Genomic DNA, 18,501 nt, shown 5'->3' with positions numbered 1-18,501 from the left:
GGAGGTTTTGTAAACCACTTTAGTGTTTCCAAAGCAGCCATCCTGTGATTCCACTGCCTGCATGAGAGGCCAGGTCCTGGTGTGCAGTGAGTTTATCAGGAGCATCCTGCATCAGAAAACAGAGCTTAAGTCAAAAGGGAACTTTACAGCAAGGCATCTCAGGCCTTCTGCAGCCCACCCATCCTTGTGGTGATTTGAAAGGAATGAAAGAAATAAGGGAAGTGTAGAGAAATGAAAATGGGAAAAGAGAAAATAAAGGGAAAAGGGGAAAAGGTAAAGGGAAAAGGGGAAGAGGTAAACAAGAAATACTTTTGTGAACCAATTCTCATAGCCTCTAGTCAAATTACATTAAATTTTTGAATACCCACCAGGTGAACTCAGAGTATCATGAAGTCCTTTGTAAGGCTCATCAGTGCCAGTAGAGGCACAGACAAGTTTGGCTGCTGGTAGTTCTGCTAATTTTATCTCATGCTTTGTCTCCTCCTGTGTCTGCCTTCTGCTGGTGTCCCAGTGCTTCTGCTGGAGACCTGCTCCAGTAGGCTGAAGCAGTGGGAGAGAGGAAAACAGCACTGAGGTTCCCACATTCCCTGCTGTGGGAAACCATCCTGAGGGATCCTTTTCAGTTGTTAGCATTAGGTTACCAAGTAAAACAAAGGTACATCCCTGAAAATCTGTTCAGTAAAGTTACCAGTACCTTATCTGTTTCTGTCAGTACATCCAAATATCAGTACTTGAAAACTCTTGCCAATGTGTTGCTCTCTCTCTTTCTGCACAGCCCTTTTTAATATCTGTTCACAAAATACTGTACTTCCACACTAGCTGATACTATTTCACTCTTCATAAAATACATTTGTTCAGGGTTGTATGAAAAGCCCACCATCAAATGCTTAAGAAAGAGTCTATACACAAATCAAGTGTGCAGTGGTAGTTCCTCAGAAAACTCATTCCATTTCCTGTCCTCTAGTCCTTCATCTGCTGTGTTCTGCAGAGAACAGTGTGCCTGCTGAAGACATAATTCTTGATGGTGACCTCCCAACATTCCTAGAGACAGGGATATAACACGAGTAGAGAGCAATTCTTTGGGACACAGTGCTGGCAATGGATGCTGTGACACCCTTGGACACATTGCAGTGTTCTTCCTCCCCAGCCAGCAGAATTTCAGCAGAAGCCTAACACAGATTGCCACACCAATCTTTGGAGGAAGGACCTCCAAAATACTGCATTTCTGTGCACCTCCAAGCAAACTATATGAAATGAGGGGTTTGAAAAATAACATGGCTTTACAATAGCTGTTATCCCTTTAGGTAGACTATAACCAAGACTTAGAATTTTTCCCATTCAGGTCTAAACCACAGCAATTTTTGTTCCCGTTCCAAATCCATTTTACTTTTCTAGATGCAAAAAAAACCCCTTTATTTCCACTAGTCTCAGCAAACAGGGGAGCTCAGAACACGTCAGAGAGGAGCCCACTGTTGACGGGATCACAGCAGTTTTTATGGCTGGGCTTACATTTACAAGCAGGAGTATCAGCGGGGTCACAGCCCTGCTTCATGTCATGGGACAACTGAGCAGAGCTGAACACACACAGTCAGACTTTTAGGTGGCCAGCTGGCACGGGAGGTAAGCACTGCAGTATCACTTTGCCCACCCACATAGACAGTGTTTTAAAACCAGTAAATAGAAATACAACGGTAGTTTTATAGGAAGGCCAGACCATAAATAATTAATCCATGAAATAAATATGCTTACATCAGACAGAGAGGCAGAAACTCACCAGCCAAACTTTACCGTATATAAAATTTTCTGGAGCATGTGCTGCTTTCAAGTGTCATTTACATGAAAAAATACAGCTCTGAAGTTGTCCAAACTTCTTGTTGTTCTGTGCAACCAGCTACTCTAGTGGAAACTCTTCTAATTATAGAGGCATATTTTATTCTATATTTTAATACACAACCACCTCTGCACCACAGAAACAACTCTGATATCTGTCACAGAGACAGTTTCCCTCAGGACTCAGATCATTCTGCAGCTATCTCATTAAAGTGATGATGATTGCAATCATATTAGTGAATATGAAAGCTGCCTGCGTTACCAAGTTATCTCTGGGAATTGAGGATTTAAGGGAATTTAGAACACAATACAAGTAAGATATCAGGAAGTGTGATCTCCTTTATTTTCTTCTCAATAATTTCTCTCTCCAGGTGTATCAGTTAGAAAAAGCCATGCAGTTATTTTTCATTATTTAAATTAAAAAAATATTATTTTTATGCTTTAAAAGTAATGTACGTTTATCAATTGCATTAATCTAACTAGGTGATCTAGGCAAGTACCCTTAGGAATATCAAAGCTTTAAGTTAAAAAAGTCAATAAAAATTATATCAAAAGTGGGGTTTGCCACTCAATTATGAAAATAATGCTCCAGATTAATGTTCTTGATGACAGTTATGAGAGATTTATTTCTTTAAAATACATGAGAACTATTCAACAATACCTTCACTTTCACTTTTTTGCAAGAAGAAACACGATTTCAATAATTTGAACTCTGTGTCCCTTTCCTACATAACTACTATGTTAGCCCTCTGTAAGTGCGATGTTTCCCTACACTGGCACTAAAGGTAAGGAGGGGCCAAGGAAAGCTGCTTTTCTTTCCATACTGCTCTGAGATGAAACACAAAAATTTTAGCTAAATTTTCCCCAGCAAGCTGGAGTGAGGTAATCAAACTTCTGGTCTTCTAGTTCCTTCTCAGAGAAGGTTCACAAATGGTGTTCTGGGCCACCATGAGCCCCAGGAGGAGAAAAGCAAAGAAACAAACTGGAATTAGAGATGCAAATATCAACACCTACCAATAAATCTATTTTTTTCTGTGTTTTGAGGTTGATATATTAAAAATACAATCCATAGTATAGAATTTCCTAAGCAATTCCCCTATGTGCTCCCATAACTTTTTTCTTTGCTATTTTCCTACAGGTCGTAAAAGAGCAAAATAAACCAAAACCTCAATAACTAGGATTTTTTTTCAAATCAAACTGTTTTGGAGACAGAACTTTATTAGACTGCCCATATGATGTAGCTTTACAGACAAAAGTAAACACTTCTTAAAGCAGTGCACAACCAGTCTTTATTTGCAGCCAGATAGCATCAAAACTAAGAATTTAAGAGCATTCCAGAAAAGACTGGAGAGTTAAAAGATACCAAGAGTCACCTCCATAATGAACAACAAAAAAAAACAAATTTGGCTAGGGCTATAAAAGAAACCATAAGTCTCAGAACACAATCCAACCTGCACCACATCAGGGAATTGAGGAACTCTTAGTCTCACATGAGAACTAATATTGACTTTTACATAAAATTTCTTTTCCAACTGGTACAAATCAATGGGCAGGGTCTGATCCTTGCCAGATTGATGCACCAGGTACCCACACCACTGATCCAAGTGCAAAATGAGGTCTGCATTTCATGTGTGCTGGGGGGCACCAGGCCCAGCAAGCCTACAGTGTGCTTTTCTCTCCATCAATCCCATTCTTCAGATTTGCTGCATGCTCCTTGAGGGATTTTAAAACAAAGTTTAACTCTCCCAATTCCCAGGCTGAATCAGGAAGATTACCACTTACTCGTAATTCTGATGGGAAAATAACAGAGCTAATAAGAGGAGGGGGAACACAGAGTATGCCTCCACATACTCTGCTTTTGAGAGAAAACAAATCCATTTTTCACGTGCCTCAACCTTTCAGGTTTAGGCACAATTTCGCTTTAGCCCTCGTTTCATCCTTCCTTAGTTTTCACCTGGTTTTGCTGGAATTCCTGAAGCTTTCCCTCATGCATGTGCTGCCTTGCAGTTTATCTCTCCAAGATCCCAGGTAGGGTTTCACTCCTGGCGCGCCGCGCGCAGCTACCGGAGCGTGTTAGCAATTAGGGCAGCCCACGGGCTGGCTCTGAGGGGTGGGAGCTGCAGATCTCCGTGTGGGATGGAAACAGAGGGCTGTTGTAGCTGGCACCTGGCTCTCCAGTACCGTTTTCCCACCGGGTGTTTTGCCATAGGAAAGGAAATCCTCTGCAGAAGCGCGAGACCGTCGCTGATCGCAGTCGCTGGTCCGTGAAAAATCACTGCCAGCTTCAAAAAGGGCTTTGAAGTGCAGGGACACGTATACCAATAACAAGCTGATAACATCTTTCACTTTCCCTTCCTGAGTTCCCTCCTGGGCCCTTTCCCTCAGCTTTTTTCTCCTTCTCTCACTCCATTCCTCACCAAAGCCTCAGACTTATGGTTGGACTCGATGATCTTAGAGGCCTTTTCCAACCTTAACAACTTTGTGATTCTATGATTTTTACCACTGCGCTGCTTTCCTCTCTGCTTTATGCCACAGATGTGAAAAACTCATGTCTCCACCTGCTTTACGGCTAGATTATGCATTTCTTTCTCATTAGTACACGTCAGATACAATCATGCTTTTCAACAGAATGGGCAGATAATGTGAATGGGATCCATATGTAATATAAAGCTCAATGTTTTGTTTATATGTTTCATGAATTAAGGCACTCTTTTGTTTCCTCAGCTGCTGGCAGGTTGTGTTGATAACCATCACGTGGATAGGTGCTATTTGTTGTACATTCTATTAAATTATCACACATGCAGTCAAGTTGGTGGTTTTCTCTGCAAGAGGTATACATTACAGGAAAAGAATATTTATTAAAAATCTCTCTACTTTCATGGAGGCAATAAAAGTATCTGACTATAATTCCACGTGTAATAGTCACAAACTGAAAATGAATGAAAGATCTGAACCCTCTACCAGTGACATGATTTTCAATATCAACCTCTTTACAGAAACATGGTGGATTGGGTAGCACAAAAAGATGCTTAGGAATAGAAAATCTTGAGAAAATATGTTTATAAAAGGATGTTTACAATTAATATTTCAACAGGAGTAGAAACTTCACCAAGTAGGACCTTTTACTGTAACAGCACATCCAGGTTTTTCCTTCAAATTTCCCTTCAATTTAAAATTAAATACCTGCTTATTACCTACCTAATCAAATATCTGAAGAGTCAAAAAAGACAATTAGGTCATATAGAAAAACTAATGATGAATATTATCTTGCTTTACTTCCTAGAATTCTTTATTATAGTTATTTTAGCTGGTTGTGTCCTGATAACAAAATGCATTTTGAATTAGGCATCTGATATCTAGTAAAGGCCGTTAAACTACACATAGGTGAAGACATACTTGCTGAAAGAGTGTGTTAGTAATAAAAATACACTTTAATATCTGGGTTGTCCTATACTTTATGTCATAAAAAATTATTTCAGGTTCAACACCTATATTGTTTGCAGTAATCCTTTCAATTTTTTGACATGGAGAGAGTCAACGGGTCGCAGAAGTGTCTTTCCCCTCTCCTGTGAAATTTCATTTGGGTCTGAAAAAAAGCCCTGAGCTCATGGGGCTGTGACCTCAGTCAGGAAGTTCAGAATTTCTTGTGTGCATCAGCAGGAGGGCAATGTGCTCCTCGGTATCACAGCCAACCTCAGCAACAGCCACTTCCCTTGAGACTGAGCTTTAGAAAGGGCAGTTTTTACAAATCGACTGGTTAACATTTATGCAAAAATTCTTCTCAGCCAGATCCCTCACAGTGTGGTACAGTGAGATTGTTACATTTACAAATTATGGCATTTTGTCCAACCTGAGTTGCTATTTTTTTTTACTCACACCTCTAAATAGATGCTGTTTCATCCCAGGAAATGAAGATCAAAAGATCAGTCCTGAATTTAAAACAGTCTGTCCTGTAAGCTTCTTGTCTCCTTCTCTTTTTTTTTTTTTCTTTTTTTTTTTTTTTTTTAGGTTAGGTTAGGTTAAATCCAGCTTGATATCATTAAACACTTCTCCTCCTCTCTTAAAGCTCTCCCTCCTGTAAGATGGAAATAGCAGCCTTGTATGTCAAGGGGAGATAAATGCCTAAATATTCTCCAGGTACTTTGCTGGTTCATTGATGGATGTCCTAAATGAGGCTAAAAGTAAATGCACAATTCCACATTTAATTCCAGCCTTTAAGACAGAAAGTTCTGTGCAGTGAATAATGAAAAGAAAGGGAAAAATAGGAAACTGTCTGGAGTATGTGTGAACATGGAATTAAAGACTGCACCTTAATGCAAAAGGAAGATGAATTAGAACTGCAAATCCACTTAGTGTTAACACTCCTTGCTTCGTAGAACTTCACAGATTAATGTCCTTTTAATGTATTTATGAGCAATGATGTACAAACCTATATATATTTAGGCATTGAATGAGCAATGGATCAAGTCTGACTCAGGAGAGATTTAATGTGTAAGAGCTACAGGAAATAAAATCCGGATAAGAAATGTCATTTGTACTGGAAATTAATTTCAAAACAGTCATCAATTTATTCATGGAGCTCTAATGAAAAGGATAAATTTTACATTCCAAGTTAAAAATTAGAAAAGTCATTATAAAATAAAACCCTCGCCATTACCTTAAATCCATTTTAACCAACTCAGTCAATAACTCCATTTATTACAAACTGACTTTGCAGCCATCCTTATTTCCCCACTATTGTGTTAATTTACACAGCTGCCACCACGCATCATGCATTCCCTCTGGGTTCATCCTCCTTTTCCTCCTGATGATGACCTGTTGGCACAGTTCAGACCTGGTCCACCACTACCCATCCTGCACAGTGCTGCACATTCGAGTCCTGCTCTGAGCCTCACTGCAGGCAGGGTTGGGAAACCCACAGGGAAGTGAAAAACACCTGATTTTTTGTGGGTTTAGGGAGTGTGGCTACCACCCCAGCGTCCCTGCAAATACTTTATTTGCTGGCTTGCTTGCCTTCCCTGAAGGTGTGGTGCTTTAGCACACCCATTTACCCACACCAACAAGTCTTTCCTCCCAGGGAACTTGTGCAGGGAGGGAAAATGGTGAAAAGGAGACAAACACAAACCAAACATGAGAGCACGCACAGCTATAGTCTTGGTACGCACTGCCTCTCCTCTCTGAAAGGCTTCCTCAGAAGCTGCCCACCCTGCCTCTTCCCTCTCCCCACGGACCCATAACAGGATGCACACCAGGGCTGCTCTTCAGCTGATGTTAATTCTGCTCAGTTGACTCAAAGCTCAAACGAAGGGAGGGAACAAAGGGAAAAGTAAGTAAAAATTATGAAGTAATTGCTCAGTTAGTGTAATTGCAGAGGCTTCAATAAGACTACACTAATTTCCAGCAGCTGGAGTTCTGGCTCTATATTTTTATTTACTTTACCTCCTGCACTTAATTTCCTACCCTCCCATTTGTTTGTTATTTTCATGCCCTGTGGTGGCTTCATTCGGAGTGTAAATTTCTTGAGGAATCATGGGGGTGGTTTTGAACAACCACCCAAATTTAGAACATAAAATAAATGCATTTCACTGAAAGATAGGTAAGAGAGATGTGGTAGGTATAGAGACAGTACAGAACTGGAGTAAAAAATTTTATCTATGTCCAGCTCCACAAAATTTCCTACCTTGGACTAGATCTTCTTTCACACACAATGTTCATTGTTCCATCTTACAATTCATAATTTAGGAATAATATTTTCTTGGTCAGGTTTTGTATGGGATAGTCTGCGTATGTTTTTGGACAGGCATGCTTTGGTTCCTTGAAAATATGATAACAGATGTGTTTCCTAACGACCATCATATAAATTGACTGTATAACCCACTTCCCCACCAACTGTTTGAGAAAGAGCAGGGTGAAGGACATACAAAGTGATGTTTGGAAATTATTTCAGGACTCTGCGTTGCTTAAGCTACTGCCAGTGAGCAAACAGACCTAAAAATATGACAATTTGATCTTCCACTGTCAAGTATTTTCCTACTACTCGAAAGAAGGAGCTTTGAGAGAGCTGGTGGCTATTTTTCTGCTGATGCATTTCTTTTAGTGATCTCTTCTTGTACTTGTATCCCTACCAAAGCACCAATGATCTAAATCAGCAAAGTTGTGTGTTTCAGTAAAAACTTTTTTAACAGAGAAAACCCTAATTCGAGCTCTCAAAAGTTTAAATTTGTTGAGTCACAAACCAAGGTACAACAAGACTAATGACACAAACAGGTACAGAGATGCAGTGGAATGCAGCATAATACCCTCATTTCTGTAACAGATCCCCAGAGGCCTTGCTATTGTTGACAAGCAAAAAAAAAATATATTGCTGAGGTTATTAGGACCAACCTGTGACAAAAGTCCACAAAATGTTTAACTTGATAAACTGAACTGTACTTCAAAGTTCTTTCTGAATAGTCAAGATGAAGGGGATAAAAATGTTTTTATTTGTGTTCTCTTTCTTTCCTTAGTAATTATAATACCTCAGATAGAAGAGATTTAGTTATTGTTAAATTGTATAAATATCATTGCAAATTGCCAGCTTATTTGCTACTTCTGTAATATTTAATAAATTGTGTGGAATCAGTTTTATCCATTTGTGGGGAAAACAAATCCATAAAGCAGTAACACTTCCTAGTCAAATAGTTCTCTTGGTACCAGCTGCATGAAATGCTTAGGATTAGGGCTGAAAGGACATAAACCCTGCAATCCTGTAATGAAACTGTGATTAGGCCCTGGCTGTTCCCAAGGGAGGAAAGGCTTTTCTACAAATACAAAGCATCCCTGTACACGTGCAGGGGGGCTGGGTGTCAGCCTGTGCCGTTCCTGCAAGGAGATAGGAGGTTTAATGTTAATTAATGTTATTAATTATCTTTATGCAGATAGTCACACACGTTACAAATATAGTTTTTGCTTTTTATTCTCACTTTTTCTGGCAATTTTTCTACTACATTCCTCAGATCTATCTATGAACAGCTGATACTGACATATAATAATGTAAAAAGCAAAAGCGTGTTTTACTCACCTTTACTCATCCATCCTTTCTGTACGGTGCTTCCACCAGTAAAAAAAGAAACTTCTGGTCACAATCTGTGAAGATATTTTTAAGATTTAAGTTTTTACCTTGGAGTTCTATTATGAACCCACCTTAATGATATAAACCACGATGTCTTTATTTCCTAACAATGGGTGGGGATGAGGCCTTGAACAACAATTCAGGTCAAAATAATCTTGTTTCACGGTTTCTGTTGCAAAAGTTACTATCATTTTCTACAAGCCAAATCCATTATCAAAGTCCTGTTATTCAACACTAACAATGAAATTTTAAATACAGATAGCAAAGCATTTTTACACTTTAATTCTAAAGCTGGACTTGTTAGGCAAACCCACTCCTAAGTTTCACATTACTTTCAATGTAACATATTTTCAGCTGGAAATATCAGTGTATCCATTTACCAAAGCAAAAAAAAAAAAAAAACCAAAAAAACAAAAAACAAAACAAAAACAAAACAAAACAAAACAAAACAAAAAACACCAAACAAACAAACAAAAAAAAACCAAACCAAAAAAACCACAAAAAAACCAAAAAAAAAAAAAAAAAGTCCAAAAAATTAATTGAGTATAAATCATTTTGTCACCTATGTTCAAAGGTTATGCTTAAATTTTTTTTGCAGACCATTTTCATATAAATATGCCATAATCATTTTCCCATTAGGTTCCCATTTCCTAAGGTACAAATGCCTTTCTAAGATGTAATTTACAGAATATTATCGCGATTATTTGCACTAGTGTGGCAGTATAGGTGGAGGCAAGTGTGAAAGAAACTGTTTTGTGGAAGAAAGACTGGTTGCCAAGGAATCTGATGCAACAGTGTTTTAATAAGAGGAATCTAATGTCAGAAACTGGGTTATTGAAATGATGGGTACGGGTTAGATTTTTGACAGGAGAGTATTGCTCTTGTTTTCCCAGGAATCTGTTGTTTCTAAGATTTTGCTTTAATACTTGTGGATGATGTAAGGCTCATAAAATAATGCAACACTTGATCCCATCTCACCCAGATCAAAAGCCCCAGTATTCCCCCTGAAATTAAGCCCAGGTATTCCCCCTGAAATTAAGCCCAGGTATTCCCCCTGAAATTAAGCCCAGGTATTCCCCCTGAAATTAGGCCAGCACTCCTGAAAGGGCTTAACAAGGACAGTGGGTAAAACGCTGAGCTGAAGAAAGGAAGTGGAGATGGAAGTTGTAAAATTTGGTCAGGGGACTATTACAGAGCCAGTAGTTAATGAGTTTAGTCCAGCAGTAAATCAGGAAAGGACTAACAGTGAAGGGACTAAAGAGCTCAGTGGTGTCTATGGTGTTTTTCCTATACTTCATGACATTTCACTTTCAGAGTCATTACACGAGATGAATTTGTTCAAACAAAGCCTTAAGGGATTTGTTCTATTATTCCTAGACAGGAAGAAGAGTATAATTTCTCTAGTACAGACTTTATCCAGTTTATGATTCCTCTGAAATGTCTTTGCATACACATATTTACATCTATTTACTGTGAGAACTCTTTCCCTGAGAAAACATATAAACAGCTTAGGCCAGTGATTCACTGCAATTTATAATATCTTTATACTGTAAATATATGCATTAAATGGTTCCTAAAAATAAGTGGCTTTATTACTGGAGTAAAAACCACTATCACTTTTTTAAAGTTATTGCTCTTAACTCAGTTGTTTTGTATAGCCTGCACGTACATCTATATGAGATATAGAAATATGTATATATATATACACATCACATATAGATAAATAATATATACATATCATATATATACATCTATATGAGATATTTATTTGTTTATATATGATAGCACTCATAAGCATCTCAGTGTTGAACTCCCTGGTGAGACAGACTTTTTTCCTGGGATGAAGCCCACCTAAATGAGAATTTAGGTGAAGCACTGGACAAAGGAACCTAGAGCTGAGGGCTCTGTTCTGCTCATCTTCTGTTTTCTTGTTAAACCCTTCAAATAATGCATCTTCCTGATCATCAGCAAAAGCTCAGTTGTATGTTCTTCTTGGTGCAGCCTGCACAAGACCTCTAAATGAAGTATTTTACATGGAAAAGTTTTATCCCGTTTCATACTTTTTGGTTTTTATCAGACAAAACAAATCATTAAAAAGCCTGCAGTTCCTGAAACCATATTAAACCCAAAAAAAGTGTGCAATTTTTTTTTCTTCTTTTCAAATTAACAACTTGACTTTTATATCAGTGACAAACTGAACTGTATTAAGTAAAATTATACATTACTTTTCAGCTTAAGTACAGGTTATGGTATGTTTATTACATTTTTAGTTTAAATATCATTAAATGCAAACCAGTCCACTTTAACAAGAGGCTAAAGAGTTTATTCATAAGCTATTTATCCCATTGTCAGCAACATTTGTCCTATAATGCACTTATTTTGCTGTTCCCTAAATCTGTGAAATAAGAATAGAACAAAAACTTAAAGAAATCATTTCCTCTAGAAAGAATTTATCACACTGTAAATTTGTATCACATGTATAAACCCTGGAAGTATCATTTAAAATGTGCATTTCCCAATAATTAATTTTTGCTGTCATCACAAATTATTTGGTCCTGTTGGCTAAGAAGTGAAGTTATCAATTAAAGTAAAATGAGAACTCATCCTTTTTGATTCAGTCTGGTCACATAATTAGTAGCCATTTATAGACTCTCCCATTCATGGTGTTGCCCCATTTACAGACTATAATAGTGAGGGAAAATTAATGTCTCTAGTGATTTTAGGCTGATATAATGTGTAATTTGCAGTTCCAAGTATAGTGATAATGTCATTTATGGGACAATTCTGTGGGAAAAGAAAATTGTTATGACATATTTTTATAAATCTTTTTACTGCAAGTGGAGTAAAGTCAGGAATCTTTGGGTATTGAAGCTTTTCCAATTTTAGGAAATTATTCTTTTCCTCTAATGATAAAAACTGAGGGAACCCAGACTGCTTCTTTAGAACAAGTAAAATACATTTTAAATCCATCAAATACAGACTGTGGGCTATTTTACTGTAGCCCACACCAGTTTTCCTTGTCCTGCTAAAAGCTGAAAGTAGATTCCTCACAGGAAGGTTTTATGTGTAAATTCTTCTCAAGGATACAAAAAGACAGAAATGCTTAAATTTTTTGGTTTTTTTTTTTTTTTTTTTTTTTTTTTTTTTTTTTTTTTTTTTTTTTTTTTTTTTTTTTTGTCTTTCTCAAATATAAAGTTTTTCTCTATGGCTTTTTCCATACAGATTATTCACTCAGCACTGCATGAATTTTGGCCCATCTCAGAGGCCAGGAATGGCATCAATATATCTAAATAACAGTTTAAATGTCTTCTAAATGTCTTTTCATTTTCCCAGAGAGTGAAAAAGGATTAGAAGTAGATTTCTGAACTTCAACAGGTAGATTTTGCCATATGTTAACATTTCAAAAAGTTAATTAAAAATATGTTCTGTTAAGAGACTCATCTGAATAAATATTTAAAACTTCAGGATTTTGAAACTCAAGCCCATATTCCTTATGTTTATACACTAAATGTAGCGTAAGTGGCATTTTATCAAAGATCAATTTACATTTGAAGAGGGTTAAATGAAGCAAACATAAAAAAATAAGAGGCAAAATATATTTATGAACCCTGAATTGTATTTTTTTTTTTAAAGTTCAGAGTTTTGACTATAAGACTACGACATGACTTTTAAAAACAAACAGGGAAACATCCAAATATATGCATTTTTCCTCCCCTTCAGATGGCGTGGGGAAACCCTCCAACAAATACACGCCTGCATTTGCACAACAGCTTCAAATTACAAACTGCATTCTCCAGCTTTTACAGGAAACCACGGAGCTTGGTGGCAGCATTAAGTTATTTTTTTTATTGGCCTAGGCTGTGTACTGGTTAGAGCAGAGCTCTTTGGTGAACCACACGTACAGGGCTGTTTACTCACCATCAGCAGAGCAGGCATTAATCACGTGTGAGCAGGACGTGCAGACAGGCTCAGGGCTCACTGGAAGCCCCAAGTTTACCTCCACCATCTGCAAATTTTCTCCAGCCAGCCACACAAATGCTTCCTCTCAGCACAAAGAGATGGAAGGGCAGATCTCAATGCCAAAGAACCAGCTCCCCAGACTTTTAAGCTGTTTTTGACACCTTCTCCTTCCCCAGCTGTGTTGATCTTGCTGCTGCCTGAGTGGGCCAAAGATGCAAAATTTTTCTGTGTTCACTTAGTGACTACATAAAGCAGAAGAAACTTGGCACCATAATCTTAAAGCACTCTGGAAAAAAGTGCCAGTTACATTTAATTCTAAATCAATAGACCTTCCAAATTATTGTTGAAAGCCCATGAAATACCACAAAAAAGGAGAGAAATTCTTCAGAAACTGGAAAAAGACGGTGGGCAGAAGCTTTTTACATTATACACCCAAATATGCTTTTTTTTCTCCTCCTGTCATTGTCTGCCACAGAGTCAGGAGCTGGGTGGAAATGACAGAAAGAGACCTGCCACTGATTGAGGTAACTGCTACAAAGTGGATGGGGACAAGACACACATGAACCTGGGAACACATCTCCACCCTGTTTTGCAAGCACCACCCTTTTGTTGCTGTTATTTTGCTCTGTGGACAGACAATGGGAAGTCTTTCAATGTCCAACATGCCTTTATATGAAATTTATAAATATTTGTATGTTTGTCCTTGAGTTAACTCAAACATTAATTCTTAATTTAAGGGTCATGGTCAGAGATAAAATACTGTAAATAGCAACAGTGTGTTTATTCATTACAACAGTCTGCATCACCACGGTCCTTGATGGTTTTATGATAAAACTGAATCTACAATGCAAGATGCTCTAAAGTGATGCTAGACACACTGAAATTTGTGTAGTCATAAAATAAACCAAAATGAGGGAAATACTGGATCTACTATGTTATCTGGCAGCAATTAAAGAATGTAGAGTGGCAGATATATCTATAAGGCTGCCTGGAACACCTTCAGTGGGTTAATTCTAGGTGGAATTCTACTTTGCATTTCCTACATGAATATTCACATCTTTGGAAATCTTTCTTCGCTGTTTGGAAACTTTGGTCTAGTGGCAGATTGTGAGGGACAGGCAAATTTTCGGAATGCTAAATTCTAGATGTGGCGCTTTGAAATAGCTCATTAAAAGCCATCTTATTTCAAATTCAAGATACAAAAGCTTTTATTTCTGCAATGTCTGGGAAACTCTCCAAATAAAACCCAAGGTTGTACCATCCACATTTTGCAAGCATTTCTCAATGTTCTATGTTTTTTTCCACAAGTATGGCAGCCAAATAACTCCTCTACAAATTAGCAACAGCCACTCACCCAGAAAAATAAAGTCAACCTTTTGACATGTCTAAAGTTCCCTTTAGTGTGAAGCTTGGAAATTTCTGGATTTTCAAATCTCAGTTCCTTGTCATCTAAGGTATAACCCAGTCAGGCTTATGGGAAACCTTGTGCGTGTTTGGGTCACAAAAAAAGAAAATTAGACCCTCTGCTTTTCATTTTACTGGGAGTGCAGTCCATGCTGGTAATCCTGACATTCCAGGATGTAGAACTATTGTTCTCCTTTGAGTTTTTCTTATTACTAGCCAGGGCAACTGGTATATGGACTTCTGCATGGACTTTAAAACAAGAATACTCCCAGGCTTGTTCCCATTCTCGTTCAGGCTAACAAAACATTTGCCATGACTTCAGCGGAGTGCCAGACCCTCAAGGAGGACTTTCTCAAAATCCAGCTTCAGCTTTTGAAGTTCCACATGGCTCAACCCAAAAGCTGAGTCACTGGGGAGGAGCAATTTCCCGAATTGTTTGCACGCTGAAATACACATTCCAAAAATTGTAGAGGCCAGATTAAAATAGAAATAATTTTGCCAAACGTGCCATGCTTTTTCCTCCATTTTTTCCACGGTACCTGCACTTTACTGTGGGCTTGGCAAGTTCAGGTGTAATTTGCTGTTATCACAAGATGATTTATTCAAAGAAGTGTGGATGGGAATATATGATGCCTGCAGAAGTCATTTTCAGACCAGAATCATTTGTTCAACCATTTCCACTTCAGCACAGGAACAGGGTGATGTCCTCCTGTGATGCCAAGGAAGAGTATGGCTGCTGTGGCAAGGGTGAAATAGCTTTCCCAGGGGAAGCTGACATTATATTTCTTTTGCAAAAACCCTCACTACTTTCTGAAAAGGGACTCAGTATTTGGTGAAGCATTAAGGATTCCTTGGAAAGCGTGCTTTGCTTCGTAAGAAGTTACTCAGAATGTGGTTCAAAATGTGTTTTTCTAACTAAGGAGAAATGTGTGGAGCATATGAAAAAATACAGAAACCCATGAAAGATATCTTTGTTAAATGTCAGTGATATGTGTCTGTTATTTTTCTGTCTTGCAAGCTAATAAACTTAAGACCAGTGGCTTTACAGACAGGGCAGTTGTTAGCTCTCAGAAGAAAATAATGTACCATGGGGAATTTATAGTATAAGAAAAATGCTCTTAAATATTTGGGGCCATCTGAGCCACCCAGGTTAAGTGTTTGCTGGCAGTAGAGGTGTTATTGTTGCCGTAGCCCTGCCACATGATGTTATTCTCCCAAGCAGAATGTAGCTTTCCTATTAAAGACCTCTGCTTAAATCCATGATTTCCTTCTCATACCCAGGATGGAAGAGATGTTTTTGAGGATTGTTCAAAAACCCAAAAAGAGCAAAATTACTATCATTATTTTAAATAAAGTAGGTGGACTCCAGTAAAACTGCATTTGATCTCTGACTGCTGTCATAGCAAAGAGGATTGTTGAAGGACTACGTTACTCAGTAGAGTTGCTGTAAACTTGTTGCTTCTGTCTTTCAGGAAAAACAGAAGACACTCAAACCCAAAAATAAAACACTACAAAAGCAGCTCTGTGAGGAGGTATCTAACCTTAATGGTTTTATTTTTCTGGAACCTTCTTTCTACTATTAGACATCTGATTTTTCTTAATTGTAACTTGAATCTAGCTAATGAAGATCCAGATTGGCAGGAAGAGCAGCTTCCATTGCAAACCCAACAGCCAGACTGTGTGGTGATTGTCAGGATTATCAACCACCTTCCAGACAGAAAAATAAACACAAAATTGTGTTTTCAAACCCCTGGAACAATGTCTGGCTATACACACTCTTGGCCGCATACTCTGTTTTTATTAACGTAGATATAACGTTTTTCTGCATTAAAACCTGACAAAATTGCTTCATCACTTATTCCAGGGCACCTATGGCAAAGCTGAGGTTTTATGAGTGTAAGTAGATTAGACCTGCAATGTTATTTTTAGCCGTGTAGTTATTCATGAGCAAAGGGTTTTTTAGATGCAAACCAGGTGCAGACCAGCTGCTTTGTGTATCTGTGAAAGTGGCCCCAAACTGAACAAAAACATTGCAGATACCTATCTTTGAATAACAGCGTTTCTGTGACACACAGCTCCTCCATGCCATCCTTGCACAACATGTTTCCCATAACTAGATAACTGGCGGGCTCCTCAGCTGAAGTCAAACCATGAGTATCTGCCTCAGCACCTCATGGCCAGGCTGGGAAGGCAGAGAGTGCATCCCTGGACCATCCTGGGATAGCAGGAGCCCCCTCCCAGCCCTCTACATGCTGACAGAGCCATACAATAGCAGCACAGAGAGAAAAACAGCAAATCCTGCCAAGCAAAACAGGCTGTTGGAGACAAGGACTGTAAATCCCAGTGGAGGTCAGTGTCTCCTTGACCATAAACAAACCATAATGATTAATATTAACACGTAAATTCGTATGGGGAAGGGAAGAGATGCCTTAAGGAAAGCCATGATGCTCTGTAATAACCTAAACTTCATTTCACATCTCTCAGAGTGATTTGCACTTAGCTTCTGAATAAAGGCCGGAAGCAACATTTGATTGGAAAAATATTATGCAGCCAGAAAGCAATAGCTGACAGAAATGAGCCTACAGCACTTGAGACTGGGGGCTGAAAGTTCCATCTGATAGAAAAATGAATGCCTGTTGATCTGGAGCAAACATAATGTGAAACATGCTTGCTGAGTGAGAAAAAAGTTGGTTGGGCAATATCAAAAGCAGCTGTGGCGAGACAGTCAAAAAACAATTAAGCAAATGTGACATGGCAGCAAAAGAGTCCGTGTGGATTTGGGTCTGTGACGTTCCTAGAGGGGACAGTGATGTAGAACTGTCTCACTAAGCTGTAACTGTGACCCCAGCACGGGGGACTTGCCAAGGGGGGAGAGAAACGTGTATTGCTCAGATTCCATGTATCTTCCCTTTATAATTATAATTCTTCATTAAATCTCTCTGATTTCCTCTTGATCAGACACATCTCTACAGTGAGGGTAAGTAAATAATGCATGTAGCCACTGTCACCTGACATTTACTCAACAGTCTCCATTCCCTGTATTTCTTCTTGTTCTTCTTTACACCAACCTTGGAAAAAAAGCCCAAACAAACAATCAAACCACATAACTAAAATAAAAGCCACAGTGATATGGAATTGATTCTGCAGAAAAGTGTTCGGCTGATTTTGCTGTGATTTTCAAATCTACAAGAACAGAAAAAAATATCTATATAGTTTTACTATCAAGAGCAGATCTACAGCCACAATTACTCTGCTTTGCAGGAATATGCAGTACATGCAATGGAATGGGCTTCACTGCTTTTTGAGGTATTACCGAAAGAAAAAAATCACTGGTTTGTCTAAAAAGACCAGATATTAGCATACTGATTGAAGACTGGGTGGGTAAGATATGCTGTATATTAATATTTTGTAAAGTGGCATGCAATGAGAAACTTCTTTTTGTACTTGAAAATACTGGAAAGCCAAAATTCAAACACAGATAGCAAGGTTTATGTCCTTTCTGTCTTTTTTGTGGGTTTCTTCCTGAACAAAGAAACTAGTATTCAATTTTTCTGGTTATTCGAATCACATAAAGTGTTTCGCCAATAAGTCACTGTCAAGAGACTAGATGAAAAACCTTAATCACCAAGAGATAATGCAACAAAGCAGTGCAAGTTTACATTGCAGAGTATCATGTAGGAATTTCAAAATTAGGACTCATTTTCAATGTCTGCTTACAACAATTCAAACATGGGCTTTTTCTATGTCCCACACGGTGCAGTTCTTTAGCAGTTCTTTTCCCTGAAGCTTCCTACATTGCCATAGAATGGGAGCAACTTTCTTTCAAGCTTCCCTGACACCTTCCCACCTTTTCCTTAAGGGAGCACTTTGGGATGAATGGATGTTTAGTCTCCACGACCACCCCTTCAGCCAGTGGTGCCACTGTGACTGCAGAAAAGTGACTGATGTCGGCTTCAAGTGCCAGGTGAAGGCCAGGAGCAGACAGACAGACAGACAGACATCAGGAATTCACACCATGCTTAGTGAGCCTTTCTACTGCTGTTCATCTGCCTCAATCATGAACCTATAGCTGATGGACCCAATACTCTCTCTGCTTCAGTCTGACCAAGTTATTATTAACACAGCTGGGCAAAAAAAAGTACAAAAAATTGTTTGACTATGAATATGATCTTTTAATGATCCCCTCTACTCCAAAT

At 38.4% G+C, this 18,501-nt stretch overlaps 1 long non-coding RNA gene across 1 annotated transcript in view; it reads left to right on the top strand.

Moving 5' to 3' along the window:
* Positions 1-12,119, top strand: part of LOC136360709 (uncharacterized) — a 436,491-nt gene extending 424,372 nt beyond the window's left edge. The window contains exon 3 of the long non-coding RNA XR_010743501.1: positions 12,039-12,119. This is a non-coding gene — a long non-coding RNA (uncharacterized lncRNA). The remainder of the gene's footprint in view (positions 1-12,038) is intronic.
* Positions 12,120-18,501: the final 6,382 nt, after the last annotated feature.

Source organism: Sylvia atricapilla, chromosome 4 (genome assembly GCF_009819655.1).
Source record: "Sylvia atricapilla isolate bSylAtr1 chromosome 4, bSylAtr1.pri, whole genome shotgun sequence".
Lineage (NCBI taxonomy): Eukaryota > Metazoa > Chordata > Aves > Passeriformes > Sylviidae > Sylvia > Sylvia atricapilla.
Note: the sequence above shows the minus strand (reverse complement) of the source record. Positions and strands in the feature narration are given on the sequence as shown.